Below are 10,720 nucleotides of genomic sequence, written 5' to 3'. Positions count from 1 at the left end.
TTTTCTGATACATGGTACATCGTTTTCTTTAAGACGCCTAAGTGGTGGTGATTAGTGGTGTGTGATGAATGAACAAGGAAACTTTACTTTAAAAGGAAGAATTCTCTATGTGTTCTATATGTGAAAGTAAAATGTAGACTCTCCATTGTAAATTATATGTTGCTGTAGTTCCTGCTTCGTGTTATGTTGAAACACCACAGCCCAAACAACATTGAACATGTGTGATGGCTGTAAGATGTTAAAGTAGAAGCGGAGAGCCATATATCAGAGTGTCAACATCCTTAACATCCAGTCACTTAATCCCTAGCAGCCTCTGGTACAAGTTAGATTACCCTGAAAAAATATGTGCAGTCTCTCTCTTTTAGCAGGATGTCCATGTAAGTGTGAACTTTCTGATGTAAAAACAGAAAACAAACTGTATTTTAAAAGCATTAGCACTGATATTGGAATGCTTTGGCTCATTTGGTTTACTGAATTTAAAATAGCTGTTGAAATGTTTAACTCTGCCGTCTCTTAGTGACTCTACAAAGGAAGAGTAAACTACAATGTGGTTTTCAGGTCCTTCAAGGTACAAGGACCTGGCTGTGAAGAGCAGCTATCACTGATTTGCTCAGGCTGGAATATCAGGTTAGAGGGATTTTAGAATTAGCTTCTCAGTCAATTCAGCAGAGCTGATCTAGGGATGCAAAAGGCTGCTAGATGCATGTTCTCAGCAATGCCTCATTTCCATTCTGAAATGTCTCCTATAGTAACAAGTACTATGACAACAAATATAGATGACTTTGGTAGGGATGCAGTTGTAGGTTAACACTGAAATATTTCTACATTATGTCCATGGAACTGCAAGAGTAACATGTCATATGGATAAACAAAGAGAAAAGCCAGGCTTTGACAAACTATTCACTAATGGAAGGTGGATAAGTTCCATCAAAAATTCTGAAGATCTATACTGGACTCCTATCCCTTTACTCGGCTTGCTTTGATTTCCTTTCTCTTCAGAAATGAAGCAATTTAACAGAGGATGGAATCACAAGATCTACTGGAGTAACAAAAATCAGAACAAAAGATGTATCTCTCTGTACAGTGCTGGACTAAGGTTTCATTTATTCAATGAAACAAGGTGGGCCCAAAATTTCAGAGGAGGTGGCAAGAGGCTAATCTCCATCTCTTGCCTTTACCAGTATGTTGAAATGCATTCCAGGACATATAAAGATCCAGCCTGGTTCTCCCTAAGCACAGAAAAATCTAACCTTGATGAAGTTAGCACGAAATTAAGCAATATGACCTACTATAACCCATGTGGCTACTTTCTCTGACTTAGATGCTTCCAGGATGCAGATGATGAGGAAAAAATGTCACCAGTTCTAATAGATCAGTTGATTTGTATTCACCAGTGACTCATGGTCAATCAATGGAGACATGGGAGATAATCTGCAAATATATTGAGAATTTTTCTATTACCTTCAAGTAAATTATAAGAGTGCAGGTAAATTTTGATTAATTTGAAGGGCAGCAAAGATCCACTGGCCCTAAATGTTTGGGAACCATCTGCTGAAAGGCAGTTTGTCCTAAAGAAATGCTGCTGACTGAATCTAGAATATGACCGATAGTGAAAGAGTTTGTATTGGTTAGGGTTAAAAATCTCATGAATGACCAAGAAATTGAAAGCAGGGAGGACTGTGTATCAGAATTTCTGTCTGTGGGAGTAAAGAGAAAGGGAGTTAAAAATATGGTCAACGAGGACAAAACTCACTGTTTGAGGGACTGGATACTACTAATAATACTATGTCATCTTGGAAAAATTATGTCAGTTTTGGAATCCAGACAATTAGTCAGCTTTTCTGGCATTGTGATATTATTTCAGTCACATTACTTTTTGGGAAGGAGTGAGATTTATGGTGTCAGCATCCATTTTCTTGGACAACTAGAAGAATACTCATATGTCACTTCATTTTCTCCTTTTCTTTCTCTGAAATGTCAACATGTCCCCAGATGAAGTGCTTTAGAGGGAGGCCACTGTGAGGCTGCACTGTGATAGTAGACACATATGTGGAGTTAGTACCACAGAACACCCATTATTACAGCTACTTGGGCTTCTCTTTTGAGAACAGAAACATCTGCCAGGAATATGCCCCCAGCTTTCTTGTTCTCTTTTTTAAAAAGATGATAGAAATACTGTTGGTGAGCAGTTCCTCCAACAACATTATTAATGGTTTTTTTTTCTCGTCGCCATGAAGAAAGAGATTCTGTGCACCTTTCTTTCAGCCTTTTAAAACTACTAGCTTTTCTAACACTAAGAACAAAATGCATTCATCATTTGTGATAAGCCAAATTTAGGTTTAATAGGAGTTACTCCTTGCAATTAGAGACAATATAAAAGTATGTAGGACTATAAAACTGCCATGCACAGCATTGTAGTCTGGCTTCATGTAAAACATGTTCTCCTTGCTAAACACTGAGTTATATTGACAGTGGAGCTGAGATGCCTTGCAATCAGGCATTATTTGATCAGGCAGTTCTTGTTGTACTGTACATAGATACAGAGTTTCTTTAAATACAATAAATAAAAGTAAAATCTTACACAAGGCAGCACAGCTTAGTAATTGCTGTTTTGGAACTCACATCGCTGCAGTTATTTAGCTCAGCATTTCATCTCCAGCTGCAGCACAATTTTTGCCAAATATAGATAAATGAAGTTAAAGTTATTGGCAACGACTAGTTCTGTATCCCTGTTTTGAGTTCATAGATTTCATAGGAGAGGCCTTCCTTTATTTTTGTAGCTAGCAATTGTTTTGAACTCTGAACTTCTTCACGTTCCAGCACAACAGAGTGTTTTCAGTTCTACTTTATCAGGCAGATACTGGTAAACAGAGAGAATGAGCGGGTTCCCTGTTTGAGAAATATACCACATGAAACATGAAGGAGGAACAAACTAAGAAACTGAGCCTCACTCAGCATATTTCAGGAGTTTAATGTAATTTTAATGTGGAATTTGCAGTCAGGGCCTTTCAGTGTGGGATGTCTAACTCTACAGTGTGCAAATGTCATTACTCTCTGTTGCATGAGGTGACCTGGTAGTATGGTCTGCTGCAGACCCTCACAGAAAAGTCACTCCAAACTACATATAGATGACTTTCTGGTTTCTTTAGACCTTCTGTAGAGTAAAACTTCTTTAATTAGAATTTAATAAATGAGACAATACAAATTAATGATAGAGAAATAATATTGAACGTGTTCTAAATCACAATAGCAACATTATTGAACAAACTCAAGACTTTCGAGTTTAGCCATATACTTTTGTTTCTTTAAATTTATTCAATTCTATTTCCTTCTTGCTCTTGTGAAAACATATTGCCACTTTTACAGCTGTCTGGTGTTTATCTGTAAACAAGTAATGGGGTCAGGAAATGCTGGTGTTTCTCTCTTACCCACCTGGCTGCTTTCCTTTGATCTGTGATCCCTTCTGTTAAAAGGGAAATGAAATGTCCTACTATCCAGAAAGCAAACTCATGGAGCTTTTGTTTTGAATGGATATGCACGACAAAACAGATCTCAAACACTGCTGTGAGATAACACTTCCTTCTTTAAGTCCAAACACTGGCCTGGAGTTTCTTTCCACAGAGTTTCTACCCTAAAAGCACATGCAATTCTTTTGTCATGTGCAACTTTTGTTGTGATAAATTCACTTGGGATGATAGCTTCAGAAGCAGTAAACTCTAAAATTACATTGGGAAGATGCCTAAATTTTGCCAGTGAGATTTCAAAGGAAAAACATATTTTCAAAATTAAGAGAGCAAGCATTATTAATTTATTTTTGTCTGTGAAATTTGCCTGATTCATTCAGAGTGACTGGTTTCAGTTAAAGAATAGGCTTCTCCTTTTTGTGGTTTCTCACTAGCTTGACTTTTTCTTGTGAGTTTCACTTCACGGATCCTGTGTCACCCCATTTTCCAAATGGTGTGAAGTTATAGGCTTTTAAATGGTAAAAAAAATACCTCAAATACAAAAATCTCTAAGCTGTCTAACAAAATAATTGCTGCTGAAAACACAGTAGCAAACAAAAATCAGATATTGGTATTTTCTTCCATAATACAGAAGAGAGCAAATGTTTCATTAGCCAATATAGAAAGATTATCAATAGATATTATGGAATGATCCACTTTTCAGATTGCACTGATTGATATATTACTTTAGACTAGTTCACCTAAAAACATCTCCTACCTCTTTTGAAATTCATGGAGTCTCACAATGTATACCTGCTTACCATGCTATTAATATATTATTTAATAGAGCACTTTTATTCTGAAGCATATTACAAGTAAAGTGGATTAGAAATGATGGAGATTTTCATATAAGAAATGTTAATGAAAACAATATTTTTCACTTTTAAAAATATCTTACTAAAATATAAAATTTCCTTTAAAGACAACATATTTTTCCTTGAATGCTATTTTATGGAAAAAAGGGTACTGTTTCCCACTGAGGAAAAGAAAAAATATTTCTCCTTCAATAGATGCACATAACACAGCAGTAAATTTCCAACACAAAATTCAGAATTACTTTAATTAGGAGCACTGTTTAAGCCTCATGTTCTCCCTGTTATATGCATTTTACAAAGGAGTGGATAGAGATATTACTGTTTCTCCAGGCTTATAAGGTGAATTGTGCAGTCAAAACAGAACAGCATGTTTTACATCCCTATCTCCTGTTCACAGTACTAAAATAGCTGAAAATTGGAATTTTTCAATATGGGGAGAAACAGGAGCTTTTCCCAGTATGATTCTCCTTTCTAATAAGAGCAACAAGTAATAGCAAATAATAGTTTTGATGTTCCAGACAATTTCTCTAGGATTATTATTTCTGTTACTGGTATTGCTGAAATGTTTCACCTTTGGACTCAAAAAACTTTTTTATTCTGAATATTTTACATGGAGTATATCTCCAACTAATGCAGCTATCAATAGATGAGGTAGATAGGGATCAGGCTCTGTACTAAAGAGGAGATATTTCATCTCTGGTTCCTACTGTCTCTCATAGGTTGAACTTCACTGCTTCAGATAACTGTACTTTCTCAAGGCTACTCATACATATCACTGCCCATGTGATCCAGAATATATTTTGTAATATTTGAGTCTTTCTGCTTCTATTGAGGAGGGTGTCAATCCATGCTGTCTGTGTCTCTGCCAAAACCCATGTATGGCTGGGCCCAGCTTGGTGTCTTATGGTCAGGAGGCAAATTTTCACTGTGAAATGTAACCCTTTCTCATCCTGGTTATTTCCCTCATAATTAATCAACCTGACTAGAAGGCTGATCTGGTCTCATCTGCTACATAGCTGGGAAGCAGAGAGCAAAACCAGAGCCTTTTTGATATGGAGGCTGCATTCCTTCAGCACGTCCCTCCTGAAGAGCAATTTACACAGGGTCTCTTATTTGAACATACAGAGCTCACCTCCCCCTTTGAGTGACATAACAGCAGCATGATGTGAAAATAAAGTGAAAAACTCTCAAGAACATTCCTCTTCAAAGCACGTGTTCTCATACAAATGCACACGAACGAGCTCGTTTGCACACTGAGGCAAATGCAGGCATCTGCACATGCACAGACTCACACCCTGTCACATTTGGCACAATAGCCAGCGTGGTTAAATAATGTCAATAGCAGAAAGTCTTACAGTGCTGACACTTCCTCTGTCTGTAAAATATTTACTGTTCCTTTAAAACTGTGAATAAAAAAAGGTCAGTCTGTATACTGAACAAGGAGTAAAAAAAAAAAAACTCCTTTTTTTTTATTAGAAAACACTTGAAACTTATCATGTGCAGCAGATGGGAGTAGAAAATGCAGCTTGAAGACAGTTATATAAATATATCCTTGATGTCTGTTTTGCTTTTCAATTTGCAGTGAAAAGTACAAAGGTAGAGTAGAGCGCCAGTCAGGGCTGCACTGTGTCTCTTGATATCCATTCCAGATGTTGGCTAGACTTTGTGGAGCCAGGCTTATGGCACTGAGGCTGGAGCTAGTTGTCTTTTCCTCCAGGTGTGATGCTTCATGCTGATCCCCCCACATGCTAGCCTGTCTTATCCAAACAGTCTAAGCTCTGTGACAGGCATCTACCACCTTTTTGACCAAAATTCACCTCCCTTCCCCCCCCCAACCTCAATGCTTTCCACCCACCCCAACTCCTTTCAGCTTGATGGGCTCTGCAGACAAGCCCACTTGTCCCTGCCTATCATTCTGTCACTTCAAAAGCAAGCCCCCCTAAAAAAATGAGCTCTGACGTGGTTCTCAAATAATGCTAGTCAGTTAGTAGCTGCTTTGAATATTCCTCTTTGTGTTTTGAGAGTGTCTGGAGGTACTATTTGACACTGAGTATGTCTGCCAAGCCTCTAATGGTAGTTCTCTGTTTGTGCATGCTTGTAAAGGATTTTACACTGTAATATTTTAACTCCCTGATTAAACATTGCTAAGCACAGAAGTATATCATAAATCTCGCAGGCGCCAACTCCATTTATCTGAATGTTAGTTACTGTCTACGGTGGGTAAACAAATTACAGCACAGTTTATTACAATATATGGGGCCACGATGTAGCTCTATTAATATCTTGTACCCCCTGGAAATATATCGCTGGCTCACAGTCTGAATTTTTTCTCCCGAACAATTAAAAACAAATTCTGAATGGAGGGTGGGAGGGTGTGTGAGAGGGAGGGGGAAGCATCAGGCACTTCCAAGGGGAAACTTGCTGGGAGTAACAATAATGAGCTGCAATATCAAATTACTACTATCCTGGGTTTGAGGTCAGTACATATTGAGTTAGTTGTAAGATATTGAAGGAGAAACTTTTCTAGTTTGGAATGCATTAATAGTGCTAAAGCTGCCAGAAAAATATCTAGAAAACATTTGAGTTGGAGAGGGCAGAAACAAAGAAGAATGTTAATAAGCAAGAGCATTGGAGTCTTTTCCTTTCCCAGCTGCATGCAGCACATTTGCAGAGATCATTCTCATTACTGCCAGCGTGTTTGAGGTGCACAGAACCCCCACTTGTAGACAGGAGATCAGCACTGGAGAGGTTGGAATATTTCCACATCCATTTACAAAAATAGTTGCTTCTAATTTTTTATCAGTTTTCTTACCCCGCACAAATAATCCCAGTTATATGAATGTGTAGCTGTCAATGGAAGCTCTGTCTTCTCAAAGTGCAGAATAAGTGACAGAAAAAAGTCGGAATTCTGTTGGGAGGCTTCTGGAGGGACAAGTTTAATGCCATTTAAAATGGTTTGTGATATATTTCAGTATAGAAGTAGGAGCAAAGAAAGAAGTGCTATAAGTTTTAAGGAAATTCATAGCAACTACTAAAAGTAATTTCACTACTGAAAGAAACAAAATCAAGATAAAAATAGTATGTGTAAATCCCTATTTACTTTTGGTATTATAAAAACATCACTGCTACTTGTCCTGAAGCATGAAGTTGTGGCTAACAGGCTGACTACTAATGGAGCTCTCAGGCTGGAGATTACTTGCAGTGGTGTAGTCATGATAGAAAAATAAAATAAAGGGATGTTTCTTCCCTAATTCTGCTCTGATGCTTGCAGGGGCTTGCAATTTCTGATACAAGCTGACAACCCTGACACCATGTTCAGTGGGAGCAGGAACAGCTAGCTGCTATCTCCCTTTCAGGAACCACAAAACACCAACATTTTACAGACTGGAAAAGAGTTCATTACTTACAAGGGCAGGGCAGGATAATGTTCTGATGTTAGCTGGGCTCCAGTGGCCAATAACACAAACACCATCTTTCATAAAAGCAACTGAAGCTTGGTAGAAATAGAAATCCAAATATTTTTAAAGTTTTTGCATATTGTCAATACCGTAAATCATCATATAAGGTTGTATAGCAACTGACAAAAATATCTCTGTAACAAATAAAATAACACCACAAACTTTCACTGAAGGAATTTGTCTTTGCATCAGAAAAGAAGTAAGGCTAAAGTAATTGCTAGCCCTTTCCTACAAAACCCAGTACATTTAGGCCAGGGCTGAACTCAATTATGAGATTCTTAAAGAAATGCAAGTGCTACGTTTGTGTCAGTTTGTAAAGATCTTGTTTACATACAGACTCATTGCTTGATTGAACAATGTGTTCAGCATTCTGGCCTGATCCACCAAAGCATTTAATCACACATGCAGGCATGTAGGCCATTTCTTTTACATCAGTTAAAGTATTTACATGCTTAACCTTAAGCACATTCAAGGGCCAAGCCTGCAATGGGATTACTTGAAAAGAAAGGCATACAATGAAAGCAAAGCAGTTTGCAAAGGTACTGTCAGGACCTGTACCACCTCACCACAGCAAAGGGAGCCTGAAGGTGCTGAGACCCACTTGCCCATGCTCTAATTGACTCCATGCAATCAAGAAGCACCAAGGATCTCTCACAATGTGTGTAGGACACAAGTCTTGATCACTGAGGTGGAAGGTAAAGTATGTCCTGACTTTTAAAAGCTTAGGAACATTTTAAAAATAAAATTTGATTCTGCACCCTGAAATATTTTGGGTAATCAAACCAAGACTTTGGAAAGTGTTCTGATCCTGGAAGGACTCACCCTACACAATCCTGTGAAGTAGAGGAGTGTTTGTCAGAGAGATGGCAAATAAACCAAAGTGTAATTTCCTGTGGTTGAACATTTGCACCTCAACTGGAACTGATTAAGAATGTTGAATCCAATAACTGGAAAACTGGGGCAGGACAGACACAGGCTTGCAGAAATTTTTTGAAAACTCAGTTGCTGGTGAGGGGTCTCTGGAGCCATCAGAAGATATTTTGGCAAAGTGTGAGAGCTGGGAGAGTAGGATAAGAAAGAGAGGAGGAATAATGAACCTTTTAAAGCTGACAAGGGAGAACAACAGAACAGGACAGTTAAGTGCAGGAAAAGGCTTGAAGTAGGACAGCAAGAGCACAGTGTGTATACAGGCTTCTCCCTGGATGAATAATTGGATAAACCAGGAGGCAGGCTAGCTGCCATGTTGGCATCCTCAAGAAGCTTCCCATTGCAGGCTATGAAGGGTCACTGAAGGGCTTAAGGGTCCTGGAGAGAGGAAGGAAAATGTCATGGTAAATACTAAGGTGAGCAGGAAAGATAATCAAGGTCTTCAGACTGTCTTAAAATAGGAGCTTAAAAGGAGCTAGAGGAACCAAGCAGGAAGAGCTGATCCTTGGGATAGTATGTTGATGCACATGCTGGGGCATATAGGGGTGCAGATTAAGAAAATGGCTTTGTTCTGAAACTGCTGTCAGGTAAAGGAAATGAAAAGCTCCCAGTAAGGATGGCTTCATCCTATGCTATCTGATCTAGGAATTTTGGAGGAAATAAATAAAGGGAATGACAAATGGCAGTCCTGTTGGACTGATCAGTTGTGACAGATCATTGTGACCCCATTTTCAAAGATGTAAAAGAGTCTTTTAAGACTCTGATCCATCTTGTGAACCTAAAGTTTGGGTGTCGTTCATGGTATAGAAAGCTGATCTCTTGATTTCATATTTACAGATTCAACAGCAAGAGACAAATCTATCAAACATCCAAAGATGTTTGAATGACTTCGTGAACAATTGATGATTCTGCTATTCTTTTTACAGCATTGAATGGTATAATCATGGACTGGTGAGATTGATGAAGATTATCAAAAGGGACTGTAATGTTTATTGGTACTTTAATATTAAACTCTGATCTGGCTATATACTAGATTTTTGTGAATATTCACCAAGCATGTTAACTGGCAAAAATATTTGATGCACATTGTGTAAATATAATTCCAAATGTCATTGTCAAGTTAACAACTATTTGTATTTGCAATGAAAACACTATTGCTTTAATTAAATCAGGGAACAAACCCTGGTAATATAGGATCTCAAGTTCAAGCCCAATTTATATCACTTTTGAGTTTTCAAGTGCCATGAGATTTTTTTGGCATCTCTCACTACAAAATCACATTGGAGGTAGTGTATATCTGACTCAAATCTATGTTGGTTTTTGCTTAGTCAGCAAAGGGATTCTGGATCAAGCTTTTGAGCACACGCACAACTTGGAAGTTACATTCATTAATCTTTTCCTTGCTACTTTCCCAGAGGTTTTCTGCAGCAATGCTGAGTTTTAAGATGGGAAGAATCAAATGAAGTAATAGGCAAAAGTTACTTCAAGTGTAGTGGCCTGCATGGTAGAAAGCATGGAAACGCTCACGAGAGAAGGAAATGAAATGAGCCCATGGCCTGAACCACAGATGTAGTGACCAGTTAAAATCCTGAGCAGAAAATCAATCAAGCATTGTTAACCACAAAGTTAGAACATCTGGCTTATGAAGTCACTTATCTACACGGCACTAGAAGCTGGAATGATGTAATAGACAAAATATCATATTGTTTTCCTAGCACTTGTACTTTCTTTAACCATCTACTTTTCACTGTTCTTTTAAGAAACTCCTAGATGGACCTTGGGTTTGATTTCTGTGCTGTCCTCGAGGTCTGTCCTGGGAAGTCCCTGTCACACAGATCTCTTCACAGCATTTGGTGACAAACATATTGGTGGGCAATCGCCAACAGCTCAAGGAACACAGCACCAGGTTAAAAAAAGGTTGAAGAATAATTAATTAATGGCTGGGGATGTTTCCTTTATTTGAGAATTCATTCAGTGTTTTAGTGATGAATTTTATACAGATTATTTTTTTTTATGA

Source organism: Haemorhous mexicanus, chromosome 3 (genome assembly GCF_027477595.1).
Source record: "Haemorhous mexicanus isolate bHaeMex1 chromosome 3, bHaeMex1.pri, whole genome shotgun sequence".
Classification (NCBI taxonomy): Eukaryota; Metazoa; Chordata; class Aves; order Passeriformes; family Fringillidae; genus Haemorhous; species Haemorhous mexicanus.
This window is presented reverse-complemented; position numbering follows the sequence as displayed.